General features: G+C 47.2%; 1 protein-coding gene and 8 non-coding genes across 20 annotated transcripts in view; all 9 read left to right on the top strand.

The window, feature by feature from the left end:
- The window catches only part of LOC130918863 (ankyrin repeat and MYND domain-containing protein 1-like), a 124,521-nt gene that overhangs the window by 80,368 nt on the left and 25,085 nt on the right, over positions 1 to 19,068 (top strand). The window lies entirely within an intron of this gene.
- On the top strand, positions 2,158 to 2,263 carry LOC130919555 (U6 spliceosomal RNA). The gene has a single exon (XR_009063992.1). It is a non-coding gene; the product is annotated as a U6 spliceosomal RNA (small nuclear RNA).
- Positions 3,274 to 3,379, top strand: LOC130919553 (U6 spliceosomal RNA). The gene has a single exon (XR_009063991.1). It is a non-coding gene; the product is annotated as a U6 spliceosomal RNA (small nuclear RNA).
- LOC130919556 (U6 spliceosomal RNA) lies at positions 5,440 to 5,545 on the top strand. The gene has a single exon (XR_009063993.1). It is a non-coding gene; the product is annotated as a U6 spliceosomal RNA (small nuclear RNA).
- On the top strand, positions 8,691 to 8,796 carry LOC130919558 (U6 spliceosomal RNA). The gene has a single exon (XR_009063995.1). It is a non-coding gene; the product is annotated as a U6 spliceosomal RNA (small nuclear RNA).
- On the top strand, positions 11,431 to 11,536 carry LOC130919552 (U6 spliceosomal RNA). Its single transcript, XR_009063990.1, has one exon. It is a non-coding gene; the product is annotated as a U6 spliceosomal RNA (small nuclear RNA).
- On the top strand, positions 13,625 to 13,730 carry LOC130919557 (U6 spliceosomal RNA). Its single transcript, XR_009063994.1, has one exon. It is a non-coding gene; the product is annotated as a U6 spliceosomal RNA (small nuclear RNA).
- On the top strand, positions 16,365 to 16,470 carry LOC130919551 (U6 spliceosomal RNA). The gene has a single exon (XR_009063989.1). It is a non-coding gene; the product is annotated as a U6 spliceosomal RNA (small nuclear RNA).
- On the top strand, positions 18,536 to 18,641 carry LOC130919561 (U6 spliceosomal RNA). The gene has a single exon (XR_009063999.1). It is a non-coding gene; the product is annotated as a U6 spliceosomal RNA (small nuclear RNA).

Below are 19,068 nucleotides of genomic sequence, written 5' to 3'. Positions count from 1 at the left end.
TCAAAATGTTAAGATGCAACTGACAGAGGTAAGCAGACAAGTTGATTGGGCGAGGAGGTGGTGGCGTCCACTGGCTTTTAAAGATGGCTGATTGTTATTGCCCACACCTGTGGCCGCTCCACCCATCAGACATCCCAACCCGTAATCAGATGAAAACACGTGCACCTGCCCAAGGAGGGTCTGGTCTCAGGAGGGATGGGCGGAGGCACTAAAAAAACACATCGTAGTATTTAGAATATAAATTCATTAAGTAATAACATCAAGTTATTAATAAAAATGGCACTTGCTTTTATAATATCGGGTACATATTTCTTTATTTTGGGTGGAATATATGATCTCATAGAATTATGGGATGCACACAATATAGCGTTGATGATAATAAAACGACAGTACTGCGATCAGTGTACTGTATTCAGCGGGATAGCATTGATGATAATAAAATGACGGCACGGTGATCAATGTACTCCATTCAGCGTGACAGCCTCTCCGTAAAGCAAGGGTTTGAATAAACTCATTATGATTGCTTAAGTTAGCTAAACCGTTTGGCGCTCTGAACCAAACAGAGATGTACATTATGTGGGGAATGTTGTGTTCCGGGGGGGGGACTAGAGAGTTAGAAGAGACAGGAGCGGCCGGCGGAACACGAGACACGAACTCTACTCACGAGCTACGAGACTGATCCAACATCATCCGCTACACATTAGACACGTAGCGTGTTTAAACCGTTATTTGATATAACTACAGGGACACGAGAGAGTTAGAAGAGACAAGAGCAGCAGAACACGACGCACGAACTCTACTCACGAGCTAAGAGCCTGAAGGAGTTCATTAATGAGCAAAACAGCAAGCATTACGCATTTATTTGTTAACAGAGAAAGGTATTTTCAAACTTACTGTTCACTAAAGCAGCCATCCTGTTAACTTGCAATGAAGAAAAGGAGTCGTCCCGATAACTTGCAATGAAGAATGAAGCGACGTCACGACGGCAGTGAGGAATATTCCAACCAGCCCATGTCGCGATTTGCACGTGCGCGAGAGGTCCACGCTGATTGGTTTACTTTTCAGCCCCACTTTACTAACTTTCCTCGAGCTCTGCGGTGATTTGGCTTATTTCTTCCCTAACTTTCCGCGAACTCAGCGCCGATTGACTTATTTTGCCCTAATTTTGCTCTAACATCAGAGTGCAGCAAGCGCAAGGATGACACGCAAATTCGTGAAGCGTTGCTCATTTTGTTGGACCCGATGAAGAATGAATGAAGTTTTGAACACCAGAAAGTCATCACTTATGTCATTGGGTGTCAGGTCCGACCTGCTCCAGTGGGCAGGTGCCGCCAAAACAGTGGGCAGGCATGGCCTGTGCGCATTAGTTTGTGCCGCATGTGCGAATGAGGCATTTTGTTTGAATCAATAACGTTTAGGAGAACAGAAGGCTGCACATATCTTTATCTGTTTTTCTGATCATTTCTGCGGATGCGAGCGTTATGGTGAGAAAAGAACAATGAAGAGGGATCTGGAAAGGCCCATATGTACTACTATATGGGAACCCACTGCCATTCGAGTGTCCTAGAATGTATTGGTTTCTGGGACCTTCATATATAACACCACACCGTTTGCATCTTGTGTTGCTTTGACTTTTCATATACTAAAATTGAAATGATGCATGCAAATTCATGAAGTATTCCTCATTTTGTTGGACCAGAAGAAGAATGAAGTTTTGAACACCAGGAAGTCATCACTTATGTCATTGGGTTGTCAGGTACGACCTGCTCCAGTGGGCAGGCGCCACCAAAAGGTTTAGCAGGCATGGCCCGTCCGCATTGGTGTGTGCCGCATGTGCGAATGGGTGGCAAGGCGCTCGTGCCTAGGTGCGGCACAGCTCTTGCCTATACGGGGGAGGGCGGGCCTTTTGTTTGAATCAATAACATTTAGTGGAACAGAAGGCTGCACATATCTTTGTCTGCGTTTCTGATCATTTCTGCAGATACGAGCGTTATGGTGAGAAAAGAACAATAAAGAGGGATCTGTAAAGGCCCATATGTAGTACTATGTGGGAACCCACTATCATTCGAGTGTCTGAGCCCTTGTCAGTGACACCATCATCCTAGAATGTGTTGGTTCCTGGGACCTTTATATCCAACTCCTCAACCTCCAGATGTTGCGTTGCTTCGGCTTCGCATATACTAAAATTGGAACGATACAGAGAAGATTAGCATGGCCCCTGCGCAAGGATGACACGCAAATTCGTGAAGCGTTCCTCATTTTGTTGGACCCGAAGAAGAATGAATGAAGTTTTGAACACCAGGAAGTCATCACTTATGTCGTTGGGTGTCAGGTCCGACCTGCTCCAGTGGGCAGGCGCTGCCAAAAGGTTTAGCAGGCATGGCCCGTGCGCATTGGTGTGTGCCGCATGTGCGAATGGGTGGCAGGCGCTCGTGCCTAGGTGTGGCACAGCTCTTGCCTATACGGGGGAGGGCGGGCATTTTGTTTGAATCAATAACGTTTAGCCGAACAGAAGGCTGCACATATCTTTATCTGCGTTTCTGATCATTTCTGCAGATACGAGCGTTATGGTTAGAAAAGAACAATAAAGAGGGATCTGTAAAGGCCCATATGTACTGCTATGTGGGAACCCACTGCCATTCAAGTGTCTGAGCACTTGTCAGTGACACCGTCATCCTAGAATGTGTTGGTTTCTGGGACCTTCATAAATAACACCACATCCTTTGTCTGTTGTGTTGCTTCGGCTTCGCATATACAAAAATTGGAAAGATGCATGTGAATTCCTCTAGCGTTCCTCATTTTGTTGGACCAGAAGTAGAATGAATGAAGTTTTGAACACCAGGAAGTCATCACTTATGTCAGTGGGTGTCAGTTACGACCTGCTTCAGTAGGCAGATGCTGCCAAAAGAGTGGGCAGGCATGGCCTGTGCCCATTCGTGTTTGCCGCATGTGCGAATGGGTGGCAAGGCGCTCGTGCTTAGGTGCGGCACAGATCTTGCTTATATGGGGGAGGGCGGGCATTTTGTTTGAATCAATAACGTTTAGCCGAACAGAAGGCTGCACATATCTTCATCTGCGTTTCTGATCATTTCTGCAGATACGAGCGTTATGGTGAGAAAAGAACAATAAAGAGGGATCTGTAAAGGCCCAAATGTAGTACTATGTGGGAACCCACTATCATTCGAGTGTCTGAGCCCTTGTCAGTGACACCATCATCCTAGAATGTGTTGGTTCCTGGGACCTTTATATTCAACTCCTCAACCTCCAGTTGTTGCGTTGCTTCGGCTTCGCATATACTAAAATTGGAACGATACAGAGAAGATTAGCATGGCCCCTGCGCAAGGATGACACGCAAATTCGTGAAGCGTTCCTCATTTTGTTGGACCCGAAGAAGAATGAATGAAGTTTTGAACACCAGGAAGTCATCACTTATGTCGTTGGGTGTCAGGTCCGACCTGCTCCAGTGGGCAGGTGCCGCCAAAAGGTTTGGCAGGCATGGCCTGTGCGCATTGGTGTGTGCCGCATGTGCGAATGGGTGGCTAGGCGCTCGTGCATAGGTGCGGCACAGCTCTTGCCTATACGGGGGAGGGCGGGCCTTTTGTTTGAATCAATAACATTTAGCGGAACAGAAGGCTGCACATATCTTTATCTGCGTTTCTGATCCTTTCTTCAGATACGAGCGTTATGGTGAAAAAAGAACAATAAAGAGGGATCTGTAAAGGCCCATATGTACTACTATGTGGGATCCCACTGCCATTCGAGTGTCTTAGCCCTTGTCAGTGACACTGTCATCCTAGAATGTGTTTGTTTCTGGGACCTTCATATATAACACCACACGCTTTGCATCTTGTGTTGCTTCGGCTTTGCACATATTAAAATTGAAATGATGCATGCAAATTCATAAAGGATTCCTCATTTTGTTGGACCAGAAGAAGAATGAATGAAGTTTTGAACACCAGGAAGTCATCACTGATGTCGTTGGGTGTCAGGTCCGACCTGCTCCAGTGGGCAGGTGCCGCCAAAAGGTTTGGCAGTTATGGCCTGTGCGCATTGGTGTGTGCCGCATGTGCGAATGGGTGGCAAGGCGCTCGTGCCTAGGTGTGGCACAGCTCTTGCCTATACGGGGGAGGGCGGGCCTTTTGTTTGAATCAATAACATTTAGCGGAACAGAAGGCTGCACATATCTTTATCTGTGTTTCTGATCATTTCTGCAGATACGAGCGTTATGGTGAGAAAAGAACAATAAAGAGGGATCTGTAAAGGCCCATATGTACTACTATGTGGGAACCCACTGCCATTCAAGTGTCTGAGCACTTGTGATACCGTCATCGTAGAATGTGTTGGTTTCTGGGACCTTCATGGATAACACAACACCCTTTGTCTGTTGTGTTGCTTTGGATTCGCATATACAAAAATTGGAGCGATGCATGCAAATTCCTGTAGTGTTCCTCATTTCTTTGGACCAGAAGAAGAATGAATGAAGTTTTGAACACCAGGAAGTAATCACTTATGTCAGTGGGTGTCAGTTACGACCAGCTCCACTGGGCAGATGCTGCCAAAAGGTTTAGCAGGCATGGCCTGTGCGCATTGGTGTGTGCCGCATATGCGAATGGGTGGCAGGCGCTCGTGCCTAGGTGTGGCACAGCTCTTGCCTATACGGGGGAGGGCGGGCCTTTTGTTTGAATCAATAACGTTTAGCTGAACAGAAGGCTGCACATATCTTTGTCTGTGTTTCTGATCATTTCTGCAGATACGAGCGTTATGGTGAGAAAAGAACAATAAAGAGGGATCTGTAAAGGCCCATATGTACTTCTATGTGGGAACCCACTGCCATTCAAGTGTCTGAGCACTTGTCAGTGATACCGTCATCCTAGAATGTGTTGGTTTCTGGGACCTTCATAAATAACACCACACCCTTTGGTACAAAAATTGGAGCGATGCATGCAATTCCTGTAGCGTTCCTCATTTTTTTGGACCAGAAGAAGAATGAATGAAGTTTTGAACACCAGGAAGTCATCACTTATGTCAGTGGGTGTCAGTTACGACCAGCTCCAGTGGGCAGATGGTGCCAAAAGCTTTAGCAGGCATGGCCTGTGCGCATTGGTGTGTGCCGCATATGCGAATGGGTGGCAGGCGCTTGTGCCTAGGTGCGGTACAGCTCTTGCCTATACGGGGGAGGGGGGGCATTTTGTTTGAATCAATAACGTTTAGCCGAAAAGAAGGCTGCACATATCTTTGTCTGCGTTTCTGATCATTTCTGCAGATACGAGCGTTATGGTGAGAAAAGAACCATAAAGAAGGATTTGTAAAGGCCCATATGTAGTACTATGTGGGAACCCACTGCCATTCGAGTGTCTGAGCCCTTGTCAGTGACACCGTCATCCTAGAATGTGTTGGGTCCTGGGACCTTTATATCCAACTCCTCAACCTCCAGATGTTGCGTTGCTTTGGCTTCGCATATACTAAAATTGGAACGATACAGAGAAGATTAGCATGGCCCCTGCGCAAGGATGACACGCAAATTCGTGAAGCGTTCCTCATTTTGTTGGACCCGAAGAAGAATGAATGAAGTTTTGAACACCAGGAAGTCATCACTTATGTCGTTGGGTGTCAGGTCCGACCTGCTCCAGTGGGCAGGCGCTGCCAAAAGATTTAGCAGGCATGGCCCGTGCGCATTGGTGTGTGCCGCATGTGCGAATGGGTGGCAGGCGCTCGTGCCTAGGTGCGGCACAGCTCTTGCCTATACGGGGGAGGGGGGGCATTTTGTTTGAATCAATAACGTTTAGCCGAACAGAAGGCTGCACATATCTTTATCTGTGTTTCTGATCATTTCTGCAGATACGAGCGTTATGGTGAGAAAAGAACAATAAAGAGGGTTCTGTAAAGGCTCATATGTACTACTATGTGGGAACCCACTGCCATTCAAGTGTCTGAGTACTTGTCAGTGATACCGTCATCCTAGAATGTGTTGGTTTCTGGGACCTTCATAAATAACACCACACCCTTTGGTACAAAAATTGGAGCGATGCATGCAAATTCCGGTAGTGTTCCTCATTTTTTTGGACCAGAAGAAGAATGAATGAAGTTTTGAACACCAGGAAGTCATCACTTATGTCAGTGGGTGTCAGTTACGACCAGCTCCAGTGGGCAGATGCTGCCAAAAGCTTTAGCAGGCATGGCCTGTGCGCATTGGTGTGTGCCGCATATGCGAATGGGTGGCAGGCGCTTGTGCCTAGGTGCGGCACAGCTCTTGCCTATACGGGGGAGGGCGGGCATTTTGTTTGAATCAATAACGTTTAGCCGAAAAGAAGGCTGCACATATCTTTATCTGCGTTTCTGATAATTTCTGCAGATACGAGCGTTATGGTGAGAAAAGAACAATAAAGAGGGATCTGTAAAGGCCCATATGTACTACTATGTGGGAACCCACTGCCATTCAAGTGTCTGAGCCCTTGTCAGTGACACCGTCATCCTAGAATGTGTTGGTTTCTGGGACCTTCATAAATAACACCACATCCTTTGTCTATTGTGTTGCTTCGGCTTCGCATATACAAAAATTGGAAAGATGCATGTGAATTCCTCTAGCGTTCCTCATTTTGTTGGACCAGAAGTAGAATGAATGAAGTTTTGAACACCAGGAAGTCATCACTTATGTCAGTGGGTGTCAGTTACGACCTGCTTCAGTAGGCAGATGCTGCCAAAAGAGTGGGCAGGCATGGCCTGTGCGCATTCGTGTATGCCGCATGTGCGAATGGGTGGCAAGGCGCTCGTGCTTAGGTGCGGCACAGCTCTTGCCTATACGGGGGAGGGCGGGCCTTTTGTTTGAATCAATAACGTTTAGCTGAACAGAAGGCTGCACATATCTTTGTCTGTGTTTCTGATCATTTCTGCAGATACGAGCGTTATGGTGAGAAAAGAACAATAAAGAGGGATCTATAAAGGCCCATATGTACTACTATGTGGGAACCCACTGCCATTCAAGTGTCTGAGCCCTTGTCAGTGACACTGTCATCCTAGAATGTGTTGGTTTCTGGGACCTTCATAAATAACACCACACCCTTTGTCTGTTGTGTTGCTTTGGCTTCGCATATACAAAAATTGGAGCGATGCATGCAAATTCCTGTAGTGTTCCTCATTTTTTTGGACCAGAAGAAGAATGAATGAAGTTTTGAACACCAGGAAGTCATCACTTATGTCAGTGGGTGTCAGTTACGACCAGCTCCAGTGGGCAGATGGTGCCAAAAGCTTTAGCAGGCATGGCCTGTGCGCATTGGTGTGTGCCGCATATGCGAAAGGGTGGCAGGCGCTTGTGCCTAGGTGCGGCACAGCTCTTGCCTATACGGGGGAGGGCGAGCATTTTGTTTGAATCAATAACGTTTAGCCGAAAAGAAGGCTGCACATATCTTTGTCTGCGTTTCTGATCATTTCTGCAGATACGAGCGTTATGGTGAGAAAAGAACCATAAAGAGGGATCTGTAAAGGCCCATATGTACTACTATGTGGGAACCCACTGCCATTCAAGTGTCTGAGCCCTTGTCAGTGACACCGTCATCCTAGAATGTGTTGGTTTCTGGGACCTTCATAAATAACACCACATCCTTTGTCTATTGTGTTGCTTCGGCTTCGCATATACAAAAATTGGAAAGATGCATGTGAATTCCTCTAGCGTTCCTCATTTTGTTGGACCAGAAGTAGAATGAATGAAGTTTTGAACACCAGGAAGTCATCACTTATGTCAGTGGGTGTCAGTTACGACCTGCTTCAGTAGGCAGATGCTGCCAAAAGAGTGGGCAGGCATGGCCTGTGCGCATTCGTGTATGCCGCATGTGCGAATGGGTGGCAAGGCGCTCGTGCTTAGGTGCGGCACAGCTCTTGCCTATACGGGGGAGGGCGGGCCTTTTGTTTGAATCAATAACGTTTAGCTGAACAGAAGGCTGCACATATCTTTGTCTGTGTTTCTGATCATTTCTGCAGATACGAGCGTTATGGTGAGAAAAGAACAATAAAGAGGGATCTATAAAGGCCCATATGTACTACTATGTGGGAACCCACTGCCATTCAAGTGTCTGAGCCCTTGTCAGTGACACTGTCATCCTAGAATGTGTTGGTTTCTGGGACCTTCATAAATAACACCACACCCTTTGTCTGTTGTGTTGCTTTGGCTTCGCATATACAAAAATTGGAGCGATGCATGCAAATTCCTGTAGTGTTCCTCATTTTTTTGGACCAGAAGAAGAATGAATGAAGTTTTGAACACCAGGAAGTCATCACTTATGTCAGTGGGTGTCAGTTACGACCAGCTCCAGTGGGCAGATGGTGCCAAAAGCTTTAGCAGGCATGGCCTGTGCGCATTGGTGTGTGCCGCATATGCGAAAGGGTGGCAGGCGCTTGTGCCTAGGTGCGGCACAGCTCTTGCCTATACGGGGGAGGGCGGGCATTTTGTTTGAATCAATAACGTTTAGCCGAAAAGAAGGCTGCACATATCTTTGTCTGCGTTTCTGATCATTTCTGCAGATACGAGCGTTATGGTGAGAAAAGAACCATAAAGAGGGATCTGTAAAGGCCCATATGTAGTACTATGTGGGAACCCACTGCCATTCGAGTGTCTGAGCCCTTGTCAGTGACACCGTCATCCTAGAATGTGTTGGTTCCTGGGACCTTTATATCCAACTCCTCAACCTCTAAATGTTGTGTTGCTTTGGCTTCGCATATACTAAAATTGGAACGATACAGAGAAGATTAGCATGGCCCCTGCGCAAGGATGACACGCAAATTCGTGAAGCGTTCCTCATTTTGTTGGACCCGAAGAAGAATGAATGAAGTTTTGAACACCAGGAAGTCATCACTTATGTCGTTGGGTGTCAGGTCCGACCTGCTCCAGTGGGCAGGCGCTGCCAAAAGTTTAGCAGGCATGGCCCGTGCGCATTGGTGTGTGCCGCATGTGCGAATGGGTGGCAGGCGCTCGTGCCTAGGTGTGGCACAGCTCTTGCCTATACGGGGAAGGGCGGGCGTTTTGTTTGAATCAATAACGTTTAGCCGAACAGAAGGCTGCACATATCTTTATCTGCGTTTCTGATCATTTCTGCAGATACGAGCGTTATGGTGAGAAAAGAACAATAAAGAGGGATCTGTAAAGGCCCATATGTACTACTATGTGGGAACCCACTGCCATTCAAGTGTCTGAGCCCTTGTCAGTGACACCGTCATCCTAGAATGTGTTGGTTTCTGGGACCTTCATAAATAACACCACATCCTTTGTCTATTGTGTTGCTTCGGCTTCGCATATACAAAAATTGGAAAGATGCATGTGAATTCCTCTAGTGTTCCTCATTTTGTTGGACCAGAAGTAGAATGAATGAAGTTTTGAACACCAGGAAGTCATCACTTATGTCAGTGGCTGTCAGTTACGACCTGCTTCAGTAGGCAGATGCTGCCAAAAGAGTGGGCAGGCATGGCCTGTGCGCATTCGTGTATGCCGCATGTGCGAATGGGTGGCAAGGCGCTCGTGCTTAGGTGCGGCACAGCTCTTGCCTATACGGGGGAGGGCAGGCCTTTTGTTTGAATCAATAACGTTTAGCTGAACAGAAGGCTGCACATATCTTTGTCTGTGTTTCTGATCATTTCTGCAGATACGAGCGTTATGGTGAGAAAAGAACAATAAAGAGGGATCTATAAAGGCCCATATGTACTACTATGTGGGAACCCACTGCCATTCAAGTGTCTGAGCCCTTGTCAGTGACACCGTCATCCTAGAATGTGTTGGTTTCTGGGACCTTCATAAATAACACCACACCCTTTGTCTGTTGTGTTGCTTTGGCTTCGCATATACAAAAATTGGAGCGATGCATGCAAATTCCTGTAGTGTTCCTCATTTTTTTGGACCAGAAGAAGAATGAATGAAGTTTTGAACACCAGGAAGTCATCACTTATGTCAGTGGGTGTCAGGTCCGACCTGCTCCAGTGGGCAGGCGCTGCCAAAAGGTTTAGCAGGCATGGCCCGTGCGCATTGGTGTGTGCCGCATGTGTGAATGGGTGGCAGGCGCTCGTGCCTAGGTGTGGCACAGCTCTTGCCTATACGGGGGAGGGCGGGCGTTTTGTTTGAATCAATAACGTTTAGCCGAACAGAAGGCTGCACATATCTTTATCTGCGTTTCTGATCATTTCTGCAGATACGAGCGTTATGGTGAGAAAAGAGCAATAAAGAGGGATCTGTAAAGGCCCATATGTACTACTATGTGGGAACCCACTGCCATTCAAGTGTCTGAGCACTTGTCAGTGATACCGTCATCGTAGAATGTGTTGGTTTCTGGGACCTTCATAGATAACACCACACCCATTGTCTGTTGTGTTGCTTTGGCTTCGCATATACAAAAATTGGAGCGTTGCATGCAAATTCCTGTAGTGTTCCTCGTTTTGTTGGACCAGAAGAAGAAGAATGAATGAAGTTTTGAACACCAGGAAGTCATCACTTATGTCGTTGGGTGTCAGTTACGACCTGCTTCAGTAGGCAGATGCTGCCAAAAGAGTGGGCAGGCATGGCCTGTGCGCATTCGTGTATGCCGCATGTGCGAATGGGTGGCAAGGCGCTCGTGCTTAGGTGCGGCACAGCTCTTGCCTATACGGGGGAGGGCGGGCGTTTTGTTTGAATCAATAACGTTTAGCCGAACAGAAGGCTGCACATATCTTTATCTGCGTTTCTGATCATTTCTGCAGATACGAGCATTATGGTGAGAAAAGAACAATAAAGAGGGATCTGTAAAGGCCCATATGTACTACTATGTGGGAACCCACTGCCATTCAAGTGTCTGAGCCCTTGTCAGTGACACCGTCATCCTAGAATGTGTTGGTTTCTGGGACCTTCATAAATAACACCACATCCTTTGTCTGTTGTGTTGCTTCGGCTTCGCATATACAAAAATTGGAAAGATGCATGTGAATTCCTCTAGCGTTCCTCATTTTGTTGGACCAGAAGTAGAATGAATGAAGTTTTGAACACCAGGAAGTCATCACTTATGTCAGTGGGTGTCAGTTACGACCTGCTTCAGTAGGCAGATGCTGCCAAAAGAGTGGGCAGGCATGGCCTGTGCCCATTCGTGTTTGCCGCATGTGCGAATGGGTGGCAAGGCGCTCGTGCTTAGGTGCGGCACAGATCTTGCTTATATGGGGGAGGGCGGGCATTTTGTTTGAATCAATAACGTTTAGCCGAACAGAAGGCTGCACATATCTTCATCTGCGTTTCTGATCATTTCTGCAGATACGAGCGTTATGGTGAGAAAAGAACAATAAAGAGGGATCTGTAAAGGCCCAAATGTAGTACTATGTGGGAACCCACTATCATTCGAGTGTCTGAGCCCTTGTCAGTGACACCATCATCCTAGAATGTGTTGGTTCCTGGGACCTTTATATTCAACTCCTCAACCTCCAGTTGTTGCGTTGCTTCGGCTTCGCATATACTAAAATTGGAACGATACAGAGAAGATTAGCATGGCCCCTGCGCAAGGATGACACGCAAATTCGTGAAGCGTTCCTCATTTTGTTGGACCCGAAGAAGAATGAATGAAGTTTTGAACACCAGGAAGTCATCACTTATGTCGTTGGGTGTCAGGTCCGACCTGCTCCAGTGGGCAGGTGCCGCCAAAAGGTTTGGCAGGCATGGCCTGTGCGCGTTGGTGTGTGCCGCATGTGCGAATGGGTGGCTAGGCGCTCGTGCATAGGTGCGGCACAGCTCTTGCCTATACGGGGGAGGGCGGGCCTTTTGTTTGAATCAATAACATTTAGCGGAACAGAAGGCTGCACATATCTTTATCTGCGTTTCTGATCCTTTCTTCAGATACGAGCGTTATGGTGAAAAAAGAACAATAAAGAGGGATCTGTAAAGGCCCATATGTACTACTATGTGGGATCCCACTGCCATTCGAGTGTCTTAGCCCTTGTCAGTGACACTGTCATCCTAGAATGTGTTTGTTTCTGGGACCTTCATATATAACACCACACGCTTTGCATCTTGTGTTGCTTCGGCTTTGCACATATTAAAATTGAAATGATGCATGCAAATTCATGAAGGATTCCTCATTTTGTTGGACCAGAAGAAGAATGAATGAAGTTTTGAACACCAGGAAGTCATCACTGATGTCGTTGGGTGTCAGGTCCGACCTGCTCCAGTGGGCAGGTGCCGCCAAAAGGTTTGGCAGTTATGGCCTGTGCGCATTGGTGTGTGCCGCATGTGCGAATGGGTGGCAAGGCGCTCGTGCCTAGGTGTGGCACAGCTCTTGCCTATACGGGGGAGGGCGGGCCTTTTGTTTGAATCAATAACATTTAGCGGAACAGAAGGCTGCACATATCTTTATCTGTGTTTCTGATCATTTCTGCAGATACGAGCGTTATGGTGAGAAAAGAACAATAAAGAGGGATCTGTAAAGGCCCATATGTACTACTATGTGGGAACCCACTGCCATTCAAGTGTCTGAGCACTTGTGATACCGTCATCGTAGAATGTGTTGGTTTCTGGGACCTTCATGGATAACACAACACCCTTTGTCTGTTGTGTTGCTTCGGCTTCGCATATACAAAAATTGGAAAGATGCATGTGAATTCCTCTAGCGTTCCTCATTTTGTTGGACCAGAAGTAGAATGAATGAAGTTTTGAACACCAGGAAGTCATCACTTATGTCAGTGGGTGTCAGTTACGACCTGCTTCAGTAGGCAGATGCTGCCAAAAGAGTGGGCAGGCATGGCCTGTGCGCATTCGTGTATGCCGCATGTGCGAATGGGTGGCAAGGCGCTCGTGCTTAGGTGCGGCACAGCTCTTGCCTATACGGGGGAGGGCGGGCCTTTTGTTTGAATCAATAACGTTTAGCTGAACAGAAGGCTGCACATATCTTTGTCTGTGTTTCTGATCATTTCTGCAGATACGAGCGTTATGGTGAGAAAAGAACAATAAAGAGGGATCTATAAAGGCCCATATGTACTACTATGTGGGAACCCACTGCCATTCAAGTGTCTGAGCCCTTGTCAGTGACACTGTCATCCTAGAATGTGTTGGTTTCTGGGACCTTCATAAATAACACCACACCCTTTGTCTGTTGTGTTGCTTTGGCTTCGCATATACAAAAATTGGAGCGATGCATGCAAATTCCTGTAGTGTTCCTCATTTTTTTGGACCAGAAGAAGAATGAATGAAGTTTTGAACACCAGGAAGTCATCACTTATGTCAGTGGGTGTCAGTTACGACCAGCTCCAGTGGGCAGATGGTGCCAAAAGCTTTAGCAGGCATGGCCTGTGCGCATTGGTGTGTGCCGCATATGCGAAAGGGTGGCAGGCGCTTGTGCCTAGGTGCGGCACAGCTCTTGCCTATACGGGGGAGGGCGGGCATTTTGTTTGAATCAATAACGTTTAGCCGAAAAGAAGGCTGCACATATCTTTGTCTGCGTTTCTGATCATTTCTGCAGATACGAGCGTTATGGTGAGAAAAGAACCATAAAGAGGGATCTGTAAAGGCCCATATGTAGTACTATGTGGGAACCCACTGCCATTCGAGTGTCTGAGCCCTTGTCAGTGACACCGTCATCCTAGAATGTGTTGGTTCCTGGGACCTTTATATCCAACTCCTCAACCTCTAAATGTTGTGTTGCTTCGGCTTCGCATATACTAAAATTGGAACGATACAGAGAAGATTAGCATGGCCCCTGCGCAAGGATGACACGCAAATTCGTGAAGCGTTCCTCATTTTGTTGGACCCGAAGAAGAATGAATGAAGTTTTGAACACCAGGAAGTCATCACTTATGTCGTTGGGTGTCAGGTCCGACCTGCTCCAGTGGGCAGGCGCTGCCAAAAGTTTAGCAGGCATGGCCCGTGCGCATTGGTGTGTGCCGCATGTGCGAATGGGTGGCAGGCGCTCGTGCCTAGGTGTGGCACAGCTCTTGCCTATACGGGGAAGGGCGGGCGTTTTGTTTGAATCAATAACGTTTAGCCGAACAGAAGGCTGCACATATCTTTATCTGCGTTTCTGATCATTTCTGCAGATACGAGCGTTATGGTGAGAAAAGAACAATAAAGAGGGATCTGTAAAGGCCCATATGTACTACTATGTGGGAACCCACTGCCATTCAAGTGTCTGAGCCCTTGTCAGTGACACCGTCATCCTAGAATGTGTTGGTTTCTGGGACCTTCATAAATAACACCACATCCTTTGTCTATTGTGTTGCTTTGGCTTCGCATATACAAAAATTGGAAAGATGCATGTGAATTCCTCTAGTGTTCCTCATTTTGTTGGACCAGAAGTAGAATGAATGAAGTTTTGAACACCAGGAAGTCATCACTTATGTCAGTGGCTGTCAGTTACGACCTGCTTCAGTAGGCAGATGCTGCCAAAAGAGTGGGCAGGCATGGCCTGTGCGCATTCGTGTATGCCGCATGTGCGAATGGGTGGCAAGGCGCTCGTGCTTAGGTGCGGCACAGCTCTTGCCTATACGGGGGAGGGCAGGCCTTTTGTTTGAATCAATAACGTTTAGCTGAACAGAAGGCTGCACATATCTTTGTCTGTGTTTCTGATCATTTCTGCAGATACGAGCGTTATGGTGAGAAAAGAACAATAAAGAGGGATCTATAAAGGCCCATATGTAATACTATGTGGGAACCCACTGCCATTCAAGTGTCTGAGCCCTTGTCAGTGACACCGTCATCCTAGAATGTGTTGGTTTCTGGGACCTTCATAAATAACACCACACCCTTTGTCTGTTGTGTTGCTTTGGCTTCGCATATACAAAAATTGGAGCGATGCATGCAAATTCCTGTAGTGTTCCTCATTTTTTTGGACCAGAAGAAGAATGAATGAAGTTTTGAACACCAGGAAGTCATCACTTATGTCAGTGGGTGTCAGGTCCGACCTGCTCCAGTGGGCAGGCGCTGCCAAAAGGTTTAGCAGGCATGGCCCGTGCGCATTGGTGTGTGCCGCATGTGTGAATGGGTGGCAGGCGCTCGTGCCTAGGTGTGGCACAGCTCTTGCCTATACGGGGGAGGGCGGGCGTTTTGTTTGAATCAATAACGTTTAGCCGAACAGAAGGCTGCACATATCTTTATCTGCGTTTCTGATCATTTCTGCAGATACGAGCGTTATGGTGAGAAAAGAGCAATAAAGAGGGATCTGTAAAGGCCCATATGTACTACTATGTGGGAACCCACTGCCATTCAAGTGTCTGAGCACTTGTCAGTGATACCGTCATCGTAGAATGTGTTGGTTTCTGGGACCTTCATAGATAACACCACACCCATTGTCTGTTGTGTTGCTTTGGCTTCGCATATACAAAAATTGGAGCGTTGCATGCAAATTCCTGTAGTGTTCCTCGTTTTGTTGGACCAGAAGAAGAAGAATGAATGAAGTTTTGAACACCAGGAAGTCATCACTTATGTCGTTGGGTGTCAGTTACGACCTGCTTCAGTAGGCAGATGCTGCCAAAAGAGTGGGCAGGCATGGCCTGTGCGCATTCGTGTATGCCGCATGTGCGAATGGGTGGCAAGGCGCTCGTGCTTAGGTGCGGCACAGCTCTTGCCTATACGGGGGAGGGCGGGCGTTTTGTTTGAATCAATAACGTTTAGCCGAACAGAAGGCTGCACATATCTTTATCTGCGTTTCTGATCATTTCTGCAGATACGAGCATTATGGTGAGAAAAGAACAATAAAGAGGGATCTGTAAAGGCCCATATGTACTACTATGTGGGAACCCACTGCCATTCAAGTGTCTGAGCCCTTGTCAGTGACACCGTCATCCTAGAATGTGTTGGTTTCTGGGACCTTCATAAATAACACCACATCCTTTGTCTATTGTGTTGCTTCGGCTTCGCATATACAAAAATTGGAAAGATGCATGTGAATTCCTCTAGCGTTCCTCGTTTTGTTGGACCAGAAGTAGAATGAATGAAGTTTTGAACACCAGGAAGTCATCACTTATGTCAGTGGGTGTCAGTTACGACCTGCTTCAGTAGGCAGATGCTGCCAAAAGAGTGGGCAGGCATGGCCTGTGCGCATTCGTGTATGCCGCATGTGCGAATGGGTGGCAAGGCGCTCGTGCTTAGGTGCGGCACAGCTCTTGCCTATACGGGGGAGGGCGGGCATTTTGTTTGAATCAATAACGTTTCGCCGAACAGAAGGCTGCACATATCTTTATCTGCGTTTCTGATCATTTCTGCAGATACGAGCGTTATGGTGAGAAAAGAACCATAAAGAGGGATTTGTAAAGGCCCATATGTAGTACTATGTGGGAACCCACTGCCATTCGAGTGTCTGAGCCCTTGTCAGTGACACCGTCATCCTAGAATGTGTTGGTTCCTGGGACCTTTATATCCAACTCCTCAACCTCCAAATGTTGCGTTGCTTCGGCTTCGCATATACTAAAATTGGAACGATACAGAGAAGATTAGCATGGCCCCTGCGCAAGGATGACACGCAAATTCGTGAAGCGTTCCTCATTTTGTTGGACCCGAAGAAGAATGAATGAAGTTTTGAACACCAGGAAGTCATCACTTATGTCGTTGGGTGTCAGGTCCGACCTGCTCCAGTGGGCAGGCGCTGCCAAAAGGTTTAGCAGGCATGGCCCGTGCGCATTGGTGTGTGCCGCATGTGTGAATGGGTGGCAGGCGCTCGTGCCTAGGTGTGGCACAGCTCTTGCCTATACGGGGGAGGGCGGGCGTTTTGTTTGAATCAATAACGTTTAGCCGAACAGAAGGCTGCACATATCTTTATCTGTGTTTCTGATCATTTCTGCAGATACGAGCGTTATGGTGAGAAAAGAGCAATAAAGAGGGATCTGTAAAGGCCCATATGTACTACTATGTGGGAACCCACTGCCATTCAAGTGTCTGAGCACTTGTCAGTGATACCGTCATCGTAGAATGTGTTGGTTTCTGGGACCTTCATAGATAACACCACACCCTTTGTCTGTTGTGTTGCTTTGGCTTCGCATATACAAAAATTCGAGCAATGCATGCAAATTCCTGTAGTGTTCCTGGTTTTTTTGGACCAGAAGAAGAAGAATGAATGAAGTTTTGAACACCAGGAAGTCATCACTTATGTCGTTGGGTGTCAGTTACGACCTACTTCAGTAGGCAGATGCTGCCAAAAGAATGGGCAGGCATGGCCTGTGCGCATTCGTGTATGCCGCATGTGCGAATGGGTGGCAAGGCGCTCGTGCTTAGGTGCGGCACAGCTCTATCCTATACGGGGGAGGGCGGGCGTTTTGTTTGAATCAATAACGTTTAGCCGAACAGAAGGCTGCACATATCTTTATCTGCGTTTCTGATCATTTCTGCAGATACGAGCATTATGGTGAGAAAAGAACAATAAAGAGGGATCTGTAAAGGCCCATATGTACTACTATGTGGGAACCCACTGCCATTCAAGTGTCTGAGCACTTGTCAGTGATACCGTCATCCTAGAATGTGTTGGTTTCTGGGACCTTCATAAATAACACCACACCCTTTGGTACAAAAATTAGAGCGATGCATGCAAATTCCTGTAGCGTTCCTCATTTTTTTGGACCAGAAGAAGAATGAATGAAGTTTTGAACACCAGGAAGTCATCACTTATGTCGCTGGGTGTCAGTTACGACCTGCTCCAGTGGGCAGGCGCTGCCAAAAGGTTTAGCAGGCATGGCCCGTGCGCATTGGTGTGTGCCGCATGTGCGAATGGGTGGCAGGCGCTCGTGCCTAGGTGTGGCACAGCTCTTGCCTATACGGGGGAGGGCGGGCATTTTGTTTGAATCAATAACGTTTAGCCGAACAGAAGGCTGCACATATCTTTATCTGCGTTTCTGATCATTTCTGCAGATACGAGCGTTATGGTTAGAAAAGAACAATAAAGAGGGATCTGTAAAGGCCCATATGTACTGCTATGTGGGAACCCACTGCCATTCAAGTGTCTGAGCACTTGTCAGTGACACCGTCATCCTAGAATGTGTTGGTTTCTGGGACCTTCATAAATAACACCACATCCTTTGTCTGTTGTGTTGCTTCGGCTTCGCATATACAAAAATTGGAAAGATGCATGTGAATTCCTCTAGCGTTTCTCATTTTGTTGGACCAGAAGTAGAATGAATGAAGTTTTGAACACCAGGAAGTCATCACTTATGTCAGTGGGTGTCAGTTACGACCTGCTTCAGTAGGCAGATGCTGCCAAAAGAGTGGGCAGGCATGGCCTGTGCCCATTCGTGTTTGCCGCATGTGCGAATGGGTGGCAAGGCGCTCGTGCTTAGGTGCGGCACAGATCTTGCTTATATGGGGGAGGGCGGGCATTTTGTTTGAATCAATAACGTTTAGCCGAACAGAAGGCTGCACATATCTTCATCTGCGTTTCTGATCATTTCTGCAGATACGAGCGTTATGGTGAGAAAAGAACAATAAAGAGGGATCTGTAAAGGCCCAAATGTAGTACTATGTGGGAACCCACTGCCATTCGAGTGTCTGAGCCCTTGTCAGTGACACCGTCATCCTAGAATGTGTTGGTTCCTGGAACCTTTATATCCAACTCAACCTCCAGATGTTGCGTTGCTTCGGCTTCGCATATACTAAAATTGGAACGATACAGAGAAGATTAGCATGGCCCGTGCGCAAGGATGACACGCAAATTCGTGAAGCGTTCCTCATTTTGTTGGACCCGAAGAAGAATGAATGAAGTTTTGAACACCAGGAAGTCATCACTTATGTCGTTGGGTGTCAGGTCCGACCTGCTCCAGTGGGCAGGTGCCGCCAAAAGGTTTGGCAGGCATGGCCTGTGCGCATTGGTGTGTGCCGCATGTGCGAATGGGTGGCAGGCGCTCGTGCCTAGGTGTGGCACAGCTCTTGCCTATACGGGGAAGGGCGGGCGTTTTGTTTGAATCAATAACGTTTAGCCGAACAGAAGGCTGCACATATCTTTATCTGCGTTTCTGATCATTTCTGCAGATACGAGCGTTATGGTGAGAAAAGAACAATAAAGAGGGATCTGTAAAGGCCCATATGTACTACTATGTGGGAACCCACTGCCATTCAAGTGTCTGAGCCCTTGTCAGTGACACCGTCATCCTAGAATGTGTTGG

Source organism: Corythoichthys intestinalis, chromosome 7 (genome assembly GCF_030265065.1).
Source record: "Corythoichthys intestinalis isolate RoL2023-P3 chromosome 7, ASM3026506v1, whole genome shotgun sequence".
In the NCBI taxonomy this organism is placed as follows: Eukaryota; Metazoa; Chordata; class Actinopteri; order Syngnathiformes; family Syngnathidae; genus Corythoichthys; species Corythoichthys intestinalis.
This window is presented reverse-complemented; position numbering and strand designations above follow the sequence as displayed.